This window comes from Giraffa tippelskirchi, chromosome 5 (genome assembly GCF_054371585.1).
Source record: "Giraffa tippelskirchi isolate mGirTip1 chromosome 5, T2T-mGirTip1v1.2.pri, whole genome shotgun sequence".
Classification (NCBI taxonomy): Eukaryota; Metazoa; Chordata; class Mammalia; order Artiodactyla; family Giraffidae; genus Giraffa; species Giraffa tippelskirchi.
This window is the reverse complement of record NC_137279.1, coordinates 108,143,184-108,164,426: the sequence shown is the minus strand read 5'-3', so window position 1 is coordinate 108,164,426 and position 21,243 is coordinate 108,143,184.

Here is a 21,243-nt window from a genome sequence, read left to right as displayed (position 1 = left end):
ATGAAAACTGACCTTTTCCAGTCCTGTGGCCATTGCTGAGTTTTCCAAATTTGCTGGCATATTGAGTGCAGCACTTTCACAGCATCATCTTTTAGGATTTGAAATAGCTCAACTGGAATTCCATCACCTCCTCTAGTTTTGTTCGTAGTGATGCTTCCTAAGGTCCACTTGACTTCACATTCCAGGATGTCTGGCTCTAGGTGAGTGATCACACCACTGTGATTTTCTGGGTCGTGAAGATATTTTTTGTACAGTTCTGTGTATTCTTGCCACTTCTTAATATCTTCTGCTTCTGTTAGGTCCCTACCATTTCTGTCCTTTATCGAGCCCATTTTTGCATGAAATGTTCCCTTGGTATCTCTAATTTTCTTGAAGAGATCTCTAGTCTTTCCCAATCTGTTGTTTTCCTCTATTTCTTTGCATTGATCACTGAGGAAGGCTTTCTTATCTCTCCTTCCTATTCTTTGGAACTCTGCATTCAGATGGGAATATCTTTCCTTTTCTCCTTTGCTTTTTGCTTCTCTTCTTTTCACAGCTATTTGTAAGGCTTCCTCAGACAGCCATTTTGGTTTTTTGCATTTCTTTTGCTTGGGGATGGTCTTGATCCCTGTCTCCTGTACAAAGTCACAAACCTCCGTCCATAGTTCATTAGGCACTCTGTCTATCTGATCTAGTCCCTTAAATCTATTTGTCACTTCCACTGTATAATTATAAGGGATTTGATTTAGGTCAGACCTGAATGGTCTAGTGGTTTTCCCTACTTTCGTCAATTTAAGTCTGAATTTGGTAATAAGGAGTTCATGATCTGAGCCACAGTCAGCTCCTGGTCTTGTTTTTACTGACTGTGTAGAGCTTCTCCATCTTCAGCTGCAAAGAATATAATCAATCTGATTTCGGTGTTGACCATCTGGTGATGCCCATGTGTAGAGTCTTCTCTTGTGTTGTTGGAAGAGGGTGTTTGCTATGACCAGTGCGTTCTCTTGGCAGAACTCTATTTACCTTTGCCCTGCTTCATTCTGTACTCCAAGGCCAAATTTGCCTGTTACTCCAGGTATTTCTTGAGTTCTCCTTTTGCATTCCAGTCCCCTATAATGAAAAGGACATCTTTTTTGGGTGTTAGTTCTAGAAGGTCTTGTAGGTCTTCATAGAACCGTTCAACCTCACCTTCTTCAGTGTTGCTGGTCAGGGCATAGACTTGGATTACCATGATATTGAATGGTTTGCCTTGGAAATGAACAGAGATCATTCTGTTGTCTTTGAGATTGCATCCAAGTACTGCATTTCGGACTCTTTTGTTGACCATGATGGCTATTCCATTTCTTCTAAGGAATTCTTGCCCACAGTAGTAGATGTAATGGTCATCTGAGTTAAATTCACCCGTTCCAGTCCATCATAGTTCACTGATTCCTAGAATGTCAATGTTCACTCTTGTCATCTCCTGTTTGACCAGTTCATATTGCCTTGATTCATGAACCTAACATTCCAGGTCCCTATGCAATATTGCTCTTTACAGCATTGAACCTTCCTTCTATCACCAGTCCCATCCACAACTGGGTGTTGTTTTTGTTTTGGTTTGTCCCTTCCTTCTTTTTGTAGTTATTTCTCCACTAATCTCCAGTAGCATATTGGGCACCTACTGACCTGAGGAGTTCATCTTTCAGAGTCGTATCTTTTTGCCTTTTTATACTGTTCATGGGGTTATCAAGGCAAGAATACTGAAGTGGTTTGCCATTCCCTTATCCAGTGGACAACATTATGTCAGACCTCTCCATCATGACCCATCCATCTTGGGTGGCCCCACACGGCATGGCTTAGTTTCACTGAGTTAGGCAAGGCTATGGTCCATGTAATCAGATTGGCTAGCTCTCTGTGATTGTGGTTTCAGTCTGTCTGCCCTCTGATGTCCTCTCTCAGTGCCTACTGTCTTACTTGGTTTAAATATAAAATGATTCTATTTACATAAAGTCCGAAATCAGGAAAAATAAGGAATGTATACATAAATTGTAAAATATCATATAGATTTTATATGTATAAAATATATGCGTAGGCATACCTCATAGATATTGTAGGTTTGGTGCCAGACCACCGCAATAAAGTAAATGTCACCATAAAACAAGTCATGTGAACTCCTTTGGTTTTCCAGGACCTATAAAAGTATATTAAGTGTGCAATAGCATTTGTCTAAACCAAAGTACATACCTTAATTTAAAAATATTTTATTGCTAAAAAATGCTAACCATCTTCTGTGCCTTCCACGAATCATAGTTGTTAAATGAAAGATCACTGATCACAGATCACCATAACAAAGATAATAAGAGTGTAAAAGTGAGATATTGTGAGAATTACCAAAGTGTGACACAGAGACACAAAGTGGACAAATGTTGGAAAAATGGGCTTGACACATTTACAACATGTATAGACATAGAGGGCATTATGCTAAGGGAAATAAGTCAGACAAAGACAACAATCTTAAGACTCCACTTACATCATGAAATCTAAGAAAACTGAACAAGCACAGCAAAACAGAAACATAGTCAGATACGAAAAATAAGTGGTTGCCGGGGGGAAGGGGACGAGGAGAGGGGAGAATTAAGTCCATAAAAGAAAGGGAGATTAAGAGATACAAACTTCCAGTTAAAAAATATATGAGTTATGGGTATAATATTTAAGGTGGGGACAATATGGGCAATAATCAAGTAATATCTTTGTATGCTGACATATTGTAACTGGTGAGCTTTTTGAAACATATAGAAATATCAGATTACTTTGTTGTGAAACAGGAGCTATAGTAGTGTTGTAGGTCAACTGTACTTCAAAAACAAACTCAAAAAAAGAGATCAGATTTGTGGTTACCAGAGTTCAGGGGAGGGAGAATTGGATGAAGGCAGTCAAAAAAACACAAACTTCCAGTTAGAAGATAAATAAGTCCTAGGGATGGAATGTACAACAGGATGAGTTAACACTGCTGTATGTTATACATAAAAGCTGTTAAGAGAAAAAATCTTGAGTTTTCATCACAAGGAAAAAAACATATTTTTTCTATTTATTTAATTCTGTTTCTATATGAGATGATGAATGTAAACTAAACTCACTGTATTAATCATTTTATGATGTATGTAAGTCAAGTCATTATGCTGTCACACCTTAAACTTATACAGAATTGTATGTCAATTATATCTCGATAACACTGGAATAAAAATTTTAAAATAAATAGAAAGAAGAAAAAAACGAGGCTGATAGATTTGTTTGACACAAGGTTGCCACAAACCTTCAATTTGTTTAAAAATAATTTTTAAAAAATGCAATATCAGTAAAGCACAATAAAGTGAAGCACGATAAAATGAGGTATTCCTGTGAAAAAACAGGCAGTTACCATAAAAGTCAGGATAGTGGTTATCTGCATTGGGAAAGAGATTACGATCAGTAAGGAATGCTAGTAATGTTGCATTTCCTGACATGGGTAGTGTTTAAGGAGTGTGTGCTTTATAATGATTGGTTATTCTGTATAGTTTATGTATTTTTCTGTGTGTGTTATATTTATAATCAGAAGTTTAATTCCACCACCCCCTCTTTTTTTGTCTTCTCTGCATTTTTGGTTACTGTAGTTCTGCTATTTAAAATGCTCCTTATTTATTTTTCTCAAGGTTACCTTTATCATGGGCTTCCCTGATAGCTCAGTTGGTAAAGAATCTGCCTGCAATGCAGGAGACCCCGGTTCGATTCTTGGGTTGGGACGATCCCCTGGAGAAGGGATAGGCTACCCACTCCAGTATTCTGGCCTGGAGAATCCCAGGGACTGTATAGTCTATGCGGTCGCAAAGAGTCAGACACAACTGAGTGATTTTCACTGTCTTTATCATTACACCTTTATATGCTATCTGTTCCCCTCTTTGTTGAAGCAATATTTATTACTTCCCTGCCATGCACAACGTGAGCTTGGGTGTTCTTCTTGCTCTTTCATCTCGTTCTCTTCATCCAGTTTCAGTTAGTAACATTACCTGACTCAGCTTACGTTTATGACATTAAATATGTTTATCCTATTCCTAGGCTTCCCTGTGGCTCAGATGTAAAGGATCCACCTGCAATGCAGGAGACCTGAGTTCGATCCCTGGGTTGGCAAGATTCCCTGGAGTAGGGCATGGCAACCCACTCCAGTATTCTTGCCTGGAGAATTCCATGGACAGAGGTACCTGGGGGGCACAGTCCATGGGATCACAGAGAGTCAGACTCGACTGAGCAACAAAGCACAGCACAGCATATCCTAGTCCTACTTGATCTGTCACCCTTAAATGATAGCTTTTTGATTCTGACCTATTACAGATGAAATTTTTCAAAACTTATTCTACTTCCAAATTGTCTCCTTCCATTTTGTGATGGTTCTAGTTTTCTTACAATGTCACAGCATGTAACATTGCATCACTCTCACTCATAAATTTCTTTTTCTTATCTGTACCTTTATGTTTGTTTATTTGTTTTGTATCTGAAATGATTCTGACAGCTAAATGATTCTCCTTCAGTTAAAGTTTGCCCATATTCTCTGCTGTTAGTTCTTGAGCAGTTTCCTCAAGAAAGGTTTGTATAATCAATATCCTTTGGGTTCTTACTGACTTAAAGCTGTTCATCAGTAACCTTTATGTGTAAAGAACAGTTTGGCTGAATAAAAAATAATCTTTGCTTTTCTTTACTTGAGTATATTGTAGTTATTACTCTTGTGTTTTCTGGTATTCAGTTTTGCTGTTTGGGGAAATCTGTGCCAATTTGTTTTTCTTTCCTTTTAAATGACCTTAACTGCCGGAGTCCAGCTCCAGCAGCTAGGGAAACGCCCTGAAGGGATGAACGGAGTCGGCGAACGAAAATGATGCAGTCTCTCGCTCAAAGCACTGGGCTGCATGTTTATTTTAAGCATCAGGTTTTCTTTTATACTTTTACAAAAGCATTAGGTCAGAGGTATGACATCTTCAGTTTCCCCTCACCCATATTTACTGTCTCCATAAATCATTGTTGTCCTTCAGAGTTCCCTCTTAAGTGTCCTTGTGATGACATTGTAACTCAAGTTTGTCTCTGGGGTGTATACCACATTCCTCAGTTTATTTCTTATCTCTTTAAATCCTGCTATCCCCTAGTAACTTAAGCTCATCATCTCCTAAAAAGGCTTTTAGCTATTAGTATCTCTAAAATACCTAGTTTCCATAAGCTATAGTAAAATATGCCAACACTACAACATACCTTAAACTTTTAGCTTCTAACTATTCTTAATTATTCCTAACCCCTAAACTCAGCAAACTTCTTTTGCCATAAACATTCCCCTTACAGGCAGGTTTCAGATAACAATGTTTCCCATGATCTCAGGCTGCAGCCTATGTGCTCATCCTGGAGCATTCTTTGTAAAGATCCTTGAACAAATGTCAATAGTTAACGTTATGGATTATAACATTCTTTCCAGCCAACTCAACCGGAAGAAGGAAAGGACAAGTCAGAATCACAAGACCTAACTCCTTCATCCTGGGACCGTGCCTGCGGGATGAGGAGAGGGGGTTGGGGCCGTGCCTCCATTTTGTCAGTAATGCCTATCGCAGCTCCCGACAGTTAACATTCTACATGCGTGTGTACATGCTAAGTCACTTCAGTCTAGTCCAACTCTTTGCGACCCTATGAACGGTAGCCCACCAGGCTCCTCTGTCCATGGGTCCTCCAGGCAAGAATACTGGAGTGGGTTGCTGTGCCCTCCTCCAGGGTATCTTCCTAACCCAGGGATCGAACCCACATCTCTTATGTCTACCTGCATTGCCAGGCAGGTTCTTTACCACTAGCACCACCTGGGAAGCGCTATCATTATGTGGCTCACCAAACAATTCTTCCTTGAAATTTGGATAAATTCACTTTTTACTAGAATTTACTTATTGATCATTGGTTCTAGCAGTTCTTCTGATAGTCCCTAAAATGACATTGCCAAGAATAATAACAGAGGCCAAGGAAAGGCCTTCATTGCTTATTTCTTTAAATACTATTATTACCCTGGTTAAACTTAAAACTCAACATTCAGAAAACTAAGATCATGGCATCTGGTCCCATCACTTCATGGCAAGTAGATGGGGAAATGATGGAAACAGTGAGAAACTTTATTTTGGGGGGCTCCAAAATCACTGCAGATGGTGACTGCAGCCATGAAATTAAAAGACGCTTACTCCTTGGAAGAAAAGCTATGACCAACCTAGACAGCTTATTAAAAAGCAGAGACATTACTTTGCCAACAAAGGTCCGTCTAGTCAAAGCTATGGTTTTTCCAGTAGTCATGTATGGATCTGAGAGTTGGACTATAAACAAAGCTGAGTGCTGAAAAATTGATGCTTTTGAACTGTGGTGTTGGAGAAGACTCTTGAGAGTCCCTTGGACTGCAAGGAGATCAAACCAGTCTATCCTAAAGGAAATCAGTCCTGAAGATTCATTGGAAGGACTGATGTTGAAGCTGAAACTCCAATACTTTGGCCACCTGATGTAAAGAGCTGACTCATTGGAAAAGACCCTGATGCTGGGAAAGATTCAGGGCAGGAGAAGGGAATGACTGAGGATGAGATGGTTGGATGGCATCACCGACTCAATGGACATGGGTTTGGGTGAACTCCAGGAGTTGGTGGTGGACAGGGAAGCCTGGTGTGCTGCGGTTCATAGGGTCGCAAAGAGTCAGACACAACCGAGTGACTGAACTGACCCTGGTCAAAAGTTATCCTGCCCCTGTTAACTCTATTTTTCTAGACCTTTGATAGGTAGCAACCCAGAAAAAAAAAAAGAGGCATAATTCACATCCAATAAATGCACATATTTAAAGTGTACTATTTGATGAGTTTTGACATAGACAGTTTTGGCATACATAGGCCCCACAGTTTTGGCTCCCAAAGCATGTGAATACACACAATTCTCCTTGACAGCCTCATTTGATGACTAACTCTCCAAGAAGAAAAAAAATTTCAATCTTCCTCCAAAGGAAAACTAAACAATACACACAACAGGATGCCTACTATATCAGCTAAAATCCCCAAATACAAGTCTGAGGTTTTGCCTAAATATTCTTTAAAGTCTTTTCTTCTTCTTCTTATTTTTTTTAAGGGGCGCTCTAGTGTCTTTTCTTGTATTTTATCCTGAACGTCTTTTTTTTAATATAATTTCTTTATTTAAAGTGTTTAGATAAATAATATATAATTTTGAAAAACTCTGTAAGAATTTAGAAAATACAACCTACCACAATGACAAAAGAATCATTACAGTCCTTGAAAACTGTTCAAAGATCCATATTTTTGTAGTGTTAGTGTCTAGTCCTGAAAGAACCAGCTCATAGAAGCTACATAATACAGATTACAGTACATCTAATTTATAATTTTATGTTCACATTACATATAGGTATTCCCCAATAGATTCATAAGTAATCCCTGGACATTTTTTGTTCATCCCTGAAGGTTTTTATCCTTTTATAAAACAAATACTTTATAGTGGAGAATCCTGGCAGATATGAAGTGATCAAGGTTAACGTTACCAGTAAGATATTGAAACATCATGTTGTATCCTCAGATATGATACATTAAGAAAGGTACATCACTTTGTAGTATCCTTCCAATAATGCAGAACCTCAATAATTATAAGAAAACGTCAGAAAATTATGGGATGATTGTCCCAGTTGTGGAATAGTGTATAAAATAACTGTATTCTTCAAAAGGGTGTCCCCAATGACTCAGTGGGTAAAGAATCCAACTGCAATACAGGAGACACAGGAGACATGGGTTCAGTCCCTGGGTTGGGAAGATCCCCTGGAGGAGGACATGGCAACACACTCCAGTATTCTTGTCTGAAAAATCCCATGGACAGAAGAGCCTGGAGAGCTACAGTCCATGGGGTTGCAAAGAGTCAGACATGACTGAGCAGGAGTACAATAGATAGAGAGATATGATTCTTCAAAAGCGTCAAGTTTTGAGAATTCCCTGGTAATCCAGTGGCTTAGACTCTGTGCTTTCACTGCCAAGGGCCCAGGTTCAGTCCCTAATTGAGGAACTAAGATCCCAGAAACTGTGTGGTGGGGCCAAAAAAAAAAAACACATCCAGTTTTGTGTGTTCATTATTCTTAATAGTTGCAATGTATTTCATTGTATGAATGCTGTATAAATTACTTAACCAGTTCTCCATGAACACACACTTAGGATATTGCCAGTTTTTCTCTACTACAAACAACGCTTCTGTGAATACTATTCTACATATTTTGGGTCTTTTTGCAAGTAAATCTGTAGAACTCATTCTTGGATCTAAGACTATATGCATTCAAAAAATTTTTATAGGTATTATCAATTTCCTTCTTAAAAAGCTAAAGCAATCAATAGTACTTTTTGCTCCAACCTTACTTTCAGCATTATGAAAGTTCCTTTTCCCTCAAATCATCTACAACACTGACTATTGGCAATTATTTTTATATTAACCAATTTAATAGAATAAATAGTGATGCACTGGAAGGAGGATTTGGGGAAAAAGGTGAAGTACAAAGCACCAGAAATCTGTCTCCCTACCTAGACAATAACTGCACTGGCAAAATCTGTCTGGTGTAGCTATTTTGGAATTCTGACATCTATAGAAAGGCTCGCAACTTCCAGGGGAAGGCTTGGACAGTACATTGTGGTTAATTTTGGTCAAGTTAAGCTCGTAGCTCAGCAGCAGTCACCTATCCGTATATCCTAGTCCTACAGCAGGCAGCTGTGCACGTGTTTCAGAAGGAACTTGGATGGAGCTTGTGGGAACCAAGGTAGGTAATAGGATCTTGTCCTCTAAATGTGGGGAAATCTGTGTTCTGACTGATGATTGCTGCTTTTCATCACGGAAGTGCAGACACAGAGTTGGGCAGCCATTGCTACATTCAGCCCCACATTGTTACAAGCCTCTCCAGCTCTGTCTGAAATGACTTCCAAGGTATTTAAAGGACTGATACTCTTTTTTTCTTCCTCTTTTATTTTTCTATTGTTTCCCTTTTGGGAGTCAGATGAGGACATTTAAGGACTAGGATATTCCAAAGCAACCACATATACAAAATAATTTATAAAGTCATGCCGAGGGGAAGGTACAGGCTCAGAAGAGACAAATGGTGCTGCAGTATACACGTGGGTGCATGTGTCTTTTCAAAATCTGGTTTTCTCACAATATGCTCTCAGAAGGGGCCTGCTGGATCACTGGGTAGCTGAATTTTTACATTTTACAGGTACTTCTTTTTTTTTTTGCATTTTATTTATTTAATTGTAGCTTTATTATTTTTTAAATTAATTATTTATTTTAACTGGAGGCTAATTACTTTACAATATTGTAGTGGTTTTTGCCATACATTAACATGAATCAGCCATGGGTGTACACGTGTTCCCCATCCTGAACCCCCCTCCTACCTCCCTCCCCATGCCATCCCTCAGGGTCACACCAGTGCACCAGCCCCGAGCACCCTGTCTTATGCATCGAAACTGGACTGGCGATCTGTTTCACATATGATAATATACATGTTTCAATGCTATTCCCTCAAATCATCCCACCCTCGCCTTCTCCCACAGAGTCCAAAAGACTGTTCTATACATCTGTGTCTCTTTTGCTGTCTCGTATATAGGATCATTGTTACCATCTTTATAAATTCCATATATATGCGTTAGTATACTGTACTGGTGTTTTTCTTTCTGACTTACTTCACTCTTACAGGCACTTCTTTACTGTTCTTTACAATGGCTGTTACCATTTACAGCCCAGTAGCACCATAAAAGTGTTCCCTTTTCTCTACGCCATCACCACCATTTGTTTTTTGTCGACTTTGATGATGGCCTTTCACACTGGTGTAAGGTGATCCCTCATTGTAGTTTTGATTTGGATGTCTCTAAGAATTCATGATGTTGAGCAAGTTTTCATGGGCATTTAAAAATTTTCAACAGTGAGTGAAAGTAGAATTTACCTGCTTAAGTTGTCTTTTGAAAATATGCCTATTTTGAAAACAATTATTTTCAACAACTTGCCATGGAAATTCTTTGAGAACAGGTATCATTTACAGTCCAGAAGTCCTTGGGAATCTTAAGTGCCCATAAGCAATAGGTTTCAGGTGGAGCTTTTTGATAATGGCCATTTTGAGTGGTGCAAGGTGATGCCTCATTGTACTTTTGATTTGCATGTCTCTAATAATCCAACGTGCTGAGCGTCATTTAATGTGCTTTTTTAAAAAAAAAAAATCTTGAAAAAAATAATAAAAAAATCAAAAAAATCGTGTGGGTTGTATTTACCTCTTGATGATTTTTTCTTCAGAGTTAGCCCTGTTTTAATCAGCAAAGAGACATCTATAATAATCAAAAATAAAAACAAAAGTTTAAAACAGCAAACCCTGCAGAAGGTAGAGAATCTGATTTTTAGAATTACCATATTACTAGGTTCAAAAGTTCAGTTTTCAACAAAAAGTCACAGAGCATACAAAGAAACAAGAAAGTACAGTCACTGAAAGGAAAGAAATAAATGGACAGAATGTGTCCCTGAGAAAGACAAAATGGCAGGCCTATTAGTCAAAGACTTTAAAATAACTGAAAGATATTCAAGGAGATACAAAACATAAAATTAAACCGAAAAGAAATTCCAAAGCCAAGAGTTACAATAAATGAAATGAAGCAGGTGGGGCTTCCCCAGTGGCTTGTGGTAAAGAATCTGCCTGCCAGTGCAGGAGACACGGTTTTGATCCCTGGTCTGAGAAAACTCCACATACTGAGGAGCAACTAAGCCTGTGTGCCACAACTACCAAGCCTGTGCTCTAGGGCCGGGAACCACAGCTGCTGAAGCCTGTGAGCCCTAGAGCTTGTGCTCTGCAATAAGAGAGGCCACTGCAATGAGAAGCCCACGCACCACAACTGGAATGGCCCCTGTTCTTTGCAACTAGAGGAAAAACCCACACAGCAACAAACATCCAGCACAGCCAAAATAAATGAGTAAATAAATAATTTAAAATATGAGGGGAAAAAATGAAACAGTAACTAGAGGAATTTAATAGCAGACCATGTGGAGGAAAGAATCAATGAACTTGAAGATAGGATAAGAGAAATTATCATGTCTAAGGAATAGAAAGAAAAAGAAGAAAATCAGAACAGAAAATCTAAACAGAATCTAAAGAACCTGGGTGACAACATCAAATAGACTAATACAAACACTGTAGGAATCCAAGAAGAGAGAAAAGAGGGCAGAGAAATTATTTGAAGAAATAATGGCCCCAAACTTCTCAAATTGAAAAACATAAGTATAAATATCCAAAAAGCTTAATGAATCCAAGTATGATATAATAAACTCGAAGAGACCCACACCAAAGTACATTATAATCAAACTATTAAAAGATAAAGGCAAAGGACAAATGTTGAAAGCAGCAAAAGAGAAGTGATTGGTTCCAAACTGCCCTCAATAAAATTGTTAGCAGATTTCTCATCAGAAACTTTGGAGACCAGAAGGCAACAGGCCAATATATTTAAAGTGCCAAAAGAAAAAAAACACTAAACCAAGAATCCATGGGAAAACTGTCCTTCAGATGTGAAGGAGAAGTTAAAACATTATCAGATTTAAAAACAAACCAAAATTACTGAGGGGGGTTGTTATCAGTAGACCTGCCCTATGAGAAATACTAGGAGGACTTTCCTGATAGTCCAGTGGTTAAGACTCCATGCTTCCACCACAAAGGGCACAAGTTCGATACCTAGTCAGGGAACTAAGATCACATGTGCCGAGCAGTGTGGCCAAAAAAATAAAGACATGGCCTCTAGGAGCCACATCCTGATGCCTAGCAGGACTGACAAATAAACAAGTAGTTCTAACATAAAACGTGGTAAGTAAATATAAAAGTATGTCTACAACTTAGAGAACAGGTACAAAAGAACGTAACTGCTACGTGGTGAAGTATATTAGGAAAGACTGCAAGGAGACTAAGACCCTTACCTGCTCCTTGAAAGATAAGCATAAATTCATCAGCAGCAAGTGGAGAAAGTATTCTAAGGAGAGGAAAAAGCATATGAAAAGAGACAAAATAATGACAGGGCATGTCGTGATAGGTTTGGAGAATGATGAAAATTTCACTATGGCTTAAGAACTGCATTCAGATAATGAATTGGTAGATGAGACATAAAAGATAACTTGTCTTAATTTTAGAATCTGTAGCAGAACTTAATATGTGCCACATACTGTTCCGTGCATTCTATGCATTTTGTGTATATTAATTCACATATTCCTTACAACAACCCTGTCAGACAGGTTTGATTGTTGTATATATTTTTCACATGGGAAACAGACACAAAGAATAAATAAACTTGTCTGAGGTCACATAGCTATAGGTGAGCATCAAAATTTACTCCTGGAAGTTTGACTTAAGCACTAGGCTCACTATCTGCCTCCCTCTGAAAAGCTTTGTATGCCACTGTAAAAAGTTTAGGTTTGAATCATAGGTAACAAAGAGCCAATTAAGAATTTTAAAGAAAGGAATGATTTATTAGGCTAACTTTGGAGGGATGATTACTTTGGTAGCAGCTTTGAGGGTGAGTAGGAGGAAAAAATGGTTACAAGGAGAATAGGGAAGAAGCTATTCCTATCATTTAGAGATAAGGAGGACCTGAATTCATGACAAATGGCAGTGAGTACAAAAGAGACCAGGATTAGTGCAATATGTCCAAAGTAAATGAATAGGACTGGGTGGCCAGTTGGATATAAGGAGCACAGAGGTATTAATACCTCTCTTGCAAAACATCCAGGTGGAATTGTCTCAAGGTTACTGTGGAGAGGGAAGTCCCCAGTGGTTCAGTGGTTAGGACTCAGCACTTTCACTGCTAGGGTCTGGGTTCAGTCCCTTGTTGGAGAACTAAGATCCTGCAAACCAAGCTTCTTGGCCAAAACAAACAAACAAAGAAATAAAAAAACTGCTGGGGGTCAGGCTTATTGACCCCTGATCCAGATTATTGAGTCATCAGCTTATTGGTAACTGAAGTCTATGGGAATAGTAACCTCACGTAAAACAACACAAAAGAGCCTTAGGGAATTCCAGAATGTAAGCAATAAGCAGAAGAGAAGTAGTCTCTAAAAACACAGATAAAGACTGGTAAAACAGGTAGGAAGATAATTTAAAAAAATAGAAAGCAATAAATACCATAAAAGAGTTACAAACAAAGTAACGTGGGAGTTCAGAGGAGGATTAAACTTAATCTTTCTGAGCCTCTGTTAAGTCATCTGTAAAATTAAGTTGGACTAAGTGGTCTCTGAAATCTCTTTTGTCTCTAAACCTCTGAATCTATTCAATGTCTATCATATACCCACTAATATGGTAGATGAAAAACATTGGAAATGACATTTATAATTAAGGAGTGAATTTTGTGGCAAAGCCTGTGGGATGCAAATTCAGAGATGAGAGTAAGATAATATATGTATAAAAGTTTAATGGAGAGAGAGTGGAATTGGGATTCAGATAGAGAAGAAGAAAAGTGTGGACAGAAATAAAGATGTGAGCCCACTTACTTGAATGAACTTAAAAGATCACAGTTGGGAATTCATGGGAAGTAGGATTTTACTATGTAGTGAAAGGTAAGATTATGGTGGTTCTTATAAACCAGAGGAGGGGGTTTAGAATTGACCTGGAGTAAACAGAGAGCTACTATAGATTCTTAGGGTAATTTTTGCACAGAATGTTTACTGCTGTCAGTTTCAGTGTGGTGGATGCTGTGGTATGCTACCCAGATCACCCTCCTCTAGGTCTGAAGCATTCCAGCTTCTGGGAGAGTAGACAATTGGTAACTCTCAGCTAAGTCCTTCTCTGGATCTTGCCTTGGGCTGAAGACAGTCACCTTGTCCAATGTAATGCTACCTCACAGGGAGCAGCCCACATTCAGTAACTAGATGACTGCATTTACAATGGCCCAACCAAACCACCCCAGTTCAGAAAAGTCCAAAAGTGTCATCCCAGCTCCGGAGCTCCCAGTAGGGATTGACTGAAGTCTTTATTGCAACAGTTCAACTTCTTTTCCTGCCCACTCCTTCTTTTACTCTCTCACAGGTGTGCATCACAAGAATACTCCTTAATAAACTTCTTGCATGCTAATCTCCATCTTGGACTTTTTTCCTGGTGAACTACATTGCAACACCCAAGATAATTATATTTTCACTCATCTTTTCATCTACACTATTTAACAATGGAACTGAAGAAAGTTTTTGAACCCAGATTTTGATTTGAGCAATCTTCCTCAATAATGTTGACATCTGTAACCTAGAACACCAAGAACTACCTTTTATAAAACCTGTAATATCTATGATCACATATCTTTTTTGGAAATGTACATAAGTTCAGTTTGGGAAGAGAGTATAGCTACAAACAGCTAAGCATAAATAATAAACACCAATCAAAAGTAAATACTGAGTTTGTTGTAACCATGGCTTGGCAGAACATATGCTTGGCTAATGGAGCACGTTGTTGGGTGCCTTGTATAGTAATATTCTTGCAAGTCACAGGTGCTCTGCAGAGGTAGTCCATAGCTGAAGATTTTACAGAGTGCTATTTCAGGTCACAAAGAAATTGCAACACCATTTGATTGCTTTTTTTTGCAGTTGTCCAAAATATCAATGGCGGAGCCTGGTGGGCTGCTGTCTATGGGGTCGCACAGAGTCAGACACGACTGAAGCGACTTAGCAGCAGCAGCAGCAACAAAATATCTTACTTTTATATATTTTGCACTTAGCTCCACTTAAAAAAAATCACCAACAATTATACTGCCAGATGGCGCGCAGCTAAACATGTTACTGTCCTTCAATTTAAAAGCATCAAGAAAAAAGTTCAGAAATTTAAAACTTGGAATAAAAATGGGCAACAAAACATTGTCCTTCTAAAACTGGTGGTAAAGCGGTCAGCATTGTTAGAAAGGTTGCCTCAATGTATCCACAGCATCAAAGTGCCTGTCAAACATATCTTGCTAAGACAATGTATGGTCTGGCAGCTTTTGGTTCTTTTGGCCGCTCTGCATAGTTTGTGGGACCCTAGTTCCCTGACAAGGGATTGAACTCAGGCCCACGGCAGTGAAAACTCAGAGTCCTAATCACTGGACTGCCAGGGAATTCTTGGCCTGGCACTTTTTGAAGGAAAGTGGTACGGACTGGGGATGAAGAGATTGGCCATCTATAACGCTGATGGGCTACAGACAGTTTTTTGTCCTTATGATGCCTTGTTTTTCAAAATGTCTTTTTCTAAACAATATTAATAGATGTAGTTTAGAAACAAGTAATATTTCAATGCTCACTGAAATTATCAAGTTTTTAACCCTTAAGTAAATAGGCTTACATTGCACTCTCTGTAATACATACAAATTCAGTAAAGGGAAACATCTATTGAAAATGCTGGGTCTGCAATTGACATGTTGCCAAAGAATAAATTATATCCTGTGCTGTAATTATGTATTCAGCAATAATGAATACTAGGAGAAAATAGCAAAGTAGTAATTATACCAATTACAATTGATTAGTTGGTATTAACATTTAAAAATGTGCTCATTTTATTATACTGTACTATCTTATGCCACAGGAAGACTCATGTACGAAGATATCTTGTTCCTCTTTAAAATCCCTTTTTATAGTTGATTAAATTCAGTGAACTTGAAAGAATACTGGGAATTTGTATTACCCATGATGATATTTTATTCAGTTATGCTACATTTTTCATTGTTTTATGTGACTATGGTTTCTAATTTTCTGTTTCTCCTGTACTTTTGGAATACTATCATTGCATTTTTTTAATCACTAAATTTCTATATAGAACAAAATAACACAAAAGAACTGTAATAAGTGGAATATATCAGTATCCACTATTGTTTATTTTTTGTTAGAAATTGAGATTAAAGGTGGCAAAGTAATTCTATTCTATATAAAGTAGAACTCTGCTTCTTTGCAGATCTACAAAGAATGCATTTGACTGTTTAGCAGAACAAGTTGATAATCCAGGAGTTGTCTTTATAGTTTTTAACGCTGAAGTAAATAGATTTACAGTGTACTCTTTATAATACATACAAATTCAGTAAAGGGAAACATCTATTGAAAATGCTGGGTCTGCAATTGACATATTGCTATCATCAATAGCAATTAGTGATGTTAAGCATCTTTTCATGTGCCTACTGGCCAGCTGCATGTCTTTGGAGAAGTGTCTGTTAAGGACACACTTCATAGTTTTAACATCAAAAGTGAAGTCTTGAAATTAAATTTAACCTCTGAAAAAAACAGAAGGATCCTTCAATATGTGAAACATCAGAGTAAGTTAATTATCTCCATTTTCTCAAGTCATAAAAAGGAGAGCAGGCAGGTATGAATTGCTGCATAAATAATTTACTTAACTTTTTATGACCTTGTGCCCTCTATGGTCAGACAAAAATACTACAAGAAATAAGCAGTTTCTCAAATTAAGAGAGCATAACAGAATGTGGATTGAAGGAAAGAACTTCAAACTTAGTGAAAACTACAAGATGTAAAGTAAGGCAAAGAATATTTAAGTGTGGCTAGAGAGCTGTTCTTAGGGCCAATTTTAGTGAGTGGTTATGATTTAATGTGTGCTCTCATGGTGCTAGTGGTAAAGAACACACCTGCCAATGCAGGAGACACCAGAAATGTGGGTTGGACCCCTGGGTCAGGAAGATCCCCTGGAGGAGGGCATGGCGATCTGCTCCAGTATTCCTGCCTGGTAAACTCCATGGACAGGGGAACCTGGCAGGCTACAATCCATGTGGTTGCGAAGAGTCAGAAATGACTGAGGACATACAAGAATACCAGAATGGGTTGCCATGTCCTCCTTCAGGGGATCTCCTGACCCAGGGATCCAACCCATGTCTCTGGTGTCTCCTGCACTGGTAGGCAGATTCTTTACCACTGAGCCACCTGGGAAACCCAAGATTTAATTACAGCTATATCAAAAGCCTAACATATATGGCCATTAACAGAATTCAATTTAAGAAAGTTATTTCCTAAGCTGTACCTACATCTTTCCTTTGAAAGAGTTTGTTTGTATAGTATGGAGGATAAAAGGAAGACTGAGGGGAAATGAAGGTGAGACTTTCCCCCTAAGGTATAGTTGATTTATAATGTTGTGTCAATCTCTGCTATACAGCAAAGTGACCTAATTATACACATACATATTGATACATTCTTTTTTTAATATTCTTTTCCATTATGGTTTATCACAGTATATTGAATATAGCTCCCTGTGTTATATATTAGGATCTTGTTATTTATGCATTCTAAATGTAATAGTTTGCATCTACCAACCCCAAACTCTCAGTGCATCCCGCCCCCTTCCCTCCTGTCTTTTGACAATCAAAACTGTTCTCTATGTCCATGAGTCTGTTTCTGTTTTGTAGATAGGTTCATTTGTGCCATATTCTAGATTCCACATATAAGTGATATCATATGGTATTTTTCTATTTCTGACTTGCTTCACTTAGTATAATGATCTCTAGTTGTATCCATGTTGCTGCAAATGACATTATTTTGTTCTTCTTTTTAAAAAATATCTACTTATTTCTTTGCATCAAGTCTTAGTTATCCTTCATTTCAGAGCTCGGGCTCCAGACTGCATGGGCTCAGTAGTTGTTTATTATTATTGATGAACCTCTTTTTGATGAACCTCCATACTGTTTTCCTTAGTGGCTGTATCAACTTACATTCCAACCAACAGTGTAAGAGGGTTCCCTTTTCTTCACACTCTTTCCAGCATTAGTTATTTGTAGACTTTTTAATGATGGCCAGTCTGACCAAAGTGAGATGGTACTGCATTGTAGTTTTGATTTGCATCTCTAATAATTAGTGATGCTGAGCATCTTTTCATGTGCCTGTTGGCCATCTGCATGTCTTCCTTTGAGAAATACCTGTTAAGATCTTCTGCCCATTTTTCGATTGGGTTTTTTTTTTGTTGTTGTTCAATTGTATGGGCTGTTTTATATTTCAGAGATGAAGCCTTTGTCCATTGCATCATTTGCAAATATTTTCTCCCATTCTGTAGGTTGTCTTTTCATTTTCTTTAATGATTTCCTTTGCTGTGCAAAAGCTTGTAAGTTTGATTATGTCCCATTTGTTTAATTTTGTTTTTATTTCTATTGCCCTGGGAGACTGAGCTAAGAAAACATTGGTATGATTTATGTCAGAGGATGTTTTACCTATGCTCTCTTCTAGGTGATTTATGGTGTCATGTCTTATGTTTAAGTCTTTAAGCGAGTTTATTTTTGTGCATAGTGTGAGGGTGTGTTGTAACTTCACTGATTTACATGCAGCTGTCCAACTTTCCCAGCACCACTTGCTGAAGAGACTGTCTTTTTTCCCATTTGATATTCTTGCCTCCTTTGTTGAAGATTAATTGACCATAGGTGTGTTTCTGGGCTCTCTATTCTGTTCCAATGATCCATATGTCTGTTTTTGTACCAACACCACACTGTTTTGACTACTATAACTTTGCAGTTTTGTTGTATTGTCTGAAGTCTGGGAGAGTTTTCCCTCCTCCTTTTTTTTTTTTTTTTACCTCCAGGATTGCTCTGGCAATTCTGAGTCTTTTATGGTTCCATGTAAATTTTTGGATTATTCTACTTCTGTGAAAAATGTCATGGGTAACTTGATACGGATAGCATTAAATCTGTGAAGCTGAGCTTTTTACTGTCCTGAATTATGTAATCTTAAACTCCATGTCCAAATCACTTGACCAAAAAATTTTAAGATCTAGAGAGAGAAAATCTCATATTGGGGGTATGAACACTTTTCCTTTTCCTATTGTATTTAAAGCATTTCTTTTCACTTACTGAGATATAATAGTACATTTGCAGTACCATCCATTTCATTGCTAGCTCTGCAGAGTGAGATTATACACTCACATGAACAAAATTTGGTTGTAACAAATGATGACTCCCATTTTAAAGGCATTTTTATCTGTAGCAAATTGCATATAAATTAATATTTCTAGCATACTTCTTTCTATTCTCAATTGGTTTGACATTCTCTTGTAATCAATTTTTAACTGATGGTGCAAAATCAACTTAGGGAAAGCCAAAGTATAACCAAAGGTAACGCAAAACATTGCAGTTGATAATAATGTCAGTTACTGTGCAGTAAAATCCCATTTTAATAAATATGAATTGCTATGTTGTAACCAAAGCTTATTAAAATGAAAATTTCCTGCTACTGTACATAGACCATTTAATCATTTAAGTAAAATAAGTACTAAGCATATCATTCACATCATATCAGCACAGAATTCTCCTTTTTCCTTGTCTGTATACCACCATTTCTTCTAATGTAGCTTGATAGCAATTTATGGTGTGATATTAGATACGTCATCACTATTCAGGTGTAAGATTCCTAAAAAATTAAGAGCGTGACTTGTACCAACAAGGACCTGCTCTATAGCACAGGGAGCTATACTCAATATTTTGTGGTAACTTATAATGGAAAAGAATTTGAAAAAGAATATATATATTCAGTTATATATACATATATATACAACTGAATCACTGTGCTGTACACCTGAAACTAACGTGAGACTGCAAATCAACCATACATTTAAAAAAAGATCATGACTTGCAAGTTGTAAACATTACTCAGTTCCTATCTCACTGAATACAACCCAGTCACACAGCATACATGAATGACTGGATGGGAAATTGGAAAATCAGTTTTTAATTGAGCAGCTGTGTGCCCAGCTAAAACTTCTTTAAGGAGAGGATAATACATACCAGAGAGACAAGTTATCCCTCCTACAGTTAAGTCACTGAGAGAGGAAACTGAGTTTACCCCTTTCAGTTTTCATTCCAATTCCAAAGAAAGGCAATGCCAAAGAATGTTTAAACTACCACACAACTGCACTCATCTCACATGCTAGCAAAGTAATGCTGAAAATTCTCCAAGCCAGGCTTCCACAGTACATTAACCAGTGGGAGGAGAGTAGAGGTGAGGGGAAAAAAAGAACAACAAAAAACAGTATGTGAACTGAGAATTTCCAGATATTCAAGCTGGATTTAGAAAAGGCAGAGGAACCAGAGATCAAATTGCCAACATCCACAGGATCATAGAAAGAGCAAGAGAATTAAAAAAAATCTACTTCTGCTTCATTGACTACACTAAAGCCTTTGACTGCGTGGATCACAACAAACTGTGGAAAATTCTTCAAGAGATGGGAATACCAGACCACCTTACTTGCCTCCTGAGAAATCTGTATTCAGGTCAAGAAGCAACAGTTAGAACTGGACATGGAACAATGGACCAGTCCCAGATTGGGGAGGGTGTATGTCAAGGCTGTATATTGTCACCCTGTTTATTTAACTTATATGCAGAGTACATCATGCAAAATGCCAGGCTGGCTGAAGCACAAGTTGGAATCAAGATTGCTGGGAGAAATATCAATAACCTCAGATATGTAGATGATACCACCTTTAAGTGAAGAGGAACTAAAAAGCCTCTTGATGAAAGTGAAAGAGGAGAGTGAAAAAGCTGGCTTAAAACTCAGCATTCAAAAAACTAGGATCATGGCATCCAGTCCCAGCACTTCATGGCAAATAGATGGGGAAACAATGTAAATAGTGACAGATTTTATCTTCTTGGGCTCCAAAATCACTGCAGATGGTGACTGCAGCCATGAAATTAAGACACTTGCTCCTTGGAAGAAAAGCTATGACAAACCTAGATAGCATATTAAAAAGCAAAGATATTATTTTATTGACAAAGGTCTGTATAGTCAAAGCTATGGTTTTCCCAGTAGTCATGTATGGATGTGAGAGTTAGACCATAAAGAAACCTGAGCACCGAAGAACTGATGGCTTTGAACTGTGGTGCTGGAGAAGACTCTTGAGAGACACTTGGACTGCACGAAGATCAACCAGTCAGTCCTAAAGGAAAGCAGTCCTGAATATTCATTGGAAGGACTGATGCTGAAACTGAAGCTCCAATATTTTGGCCACCTGATGCGAAGAACTGACTCACTGGAAAAGACCCTGATACTGGGAAAGATTGAAGGCAGGAGGAGAAGGGGACACAGAGGATGAGATGGTTGGATGGCATCATTGACTCGGTGGACGTGAGTTTCAGCAAGCTCCTGGAATTGGTGATAGACAGGGAAGCCTGGCATGTTGCAGTCCATGGGGTCACAAAGAGTCGGACACAACTGAGCAACTGAACTAAAACTCTTCAGAAGTAGGACACAGCAGAACACTTCCAGTAAGTCAAGAAGGGGGA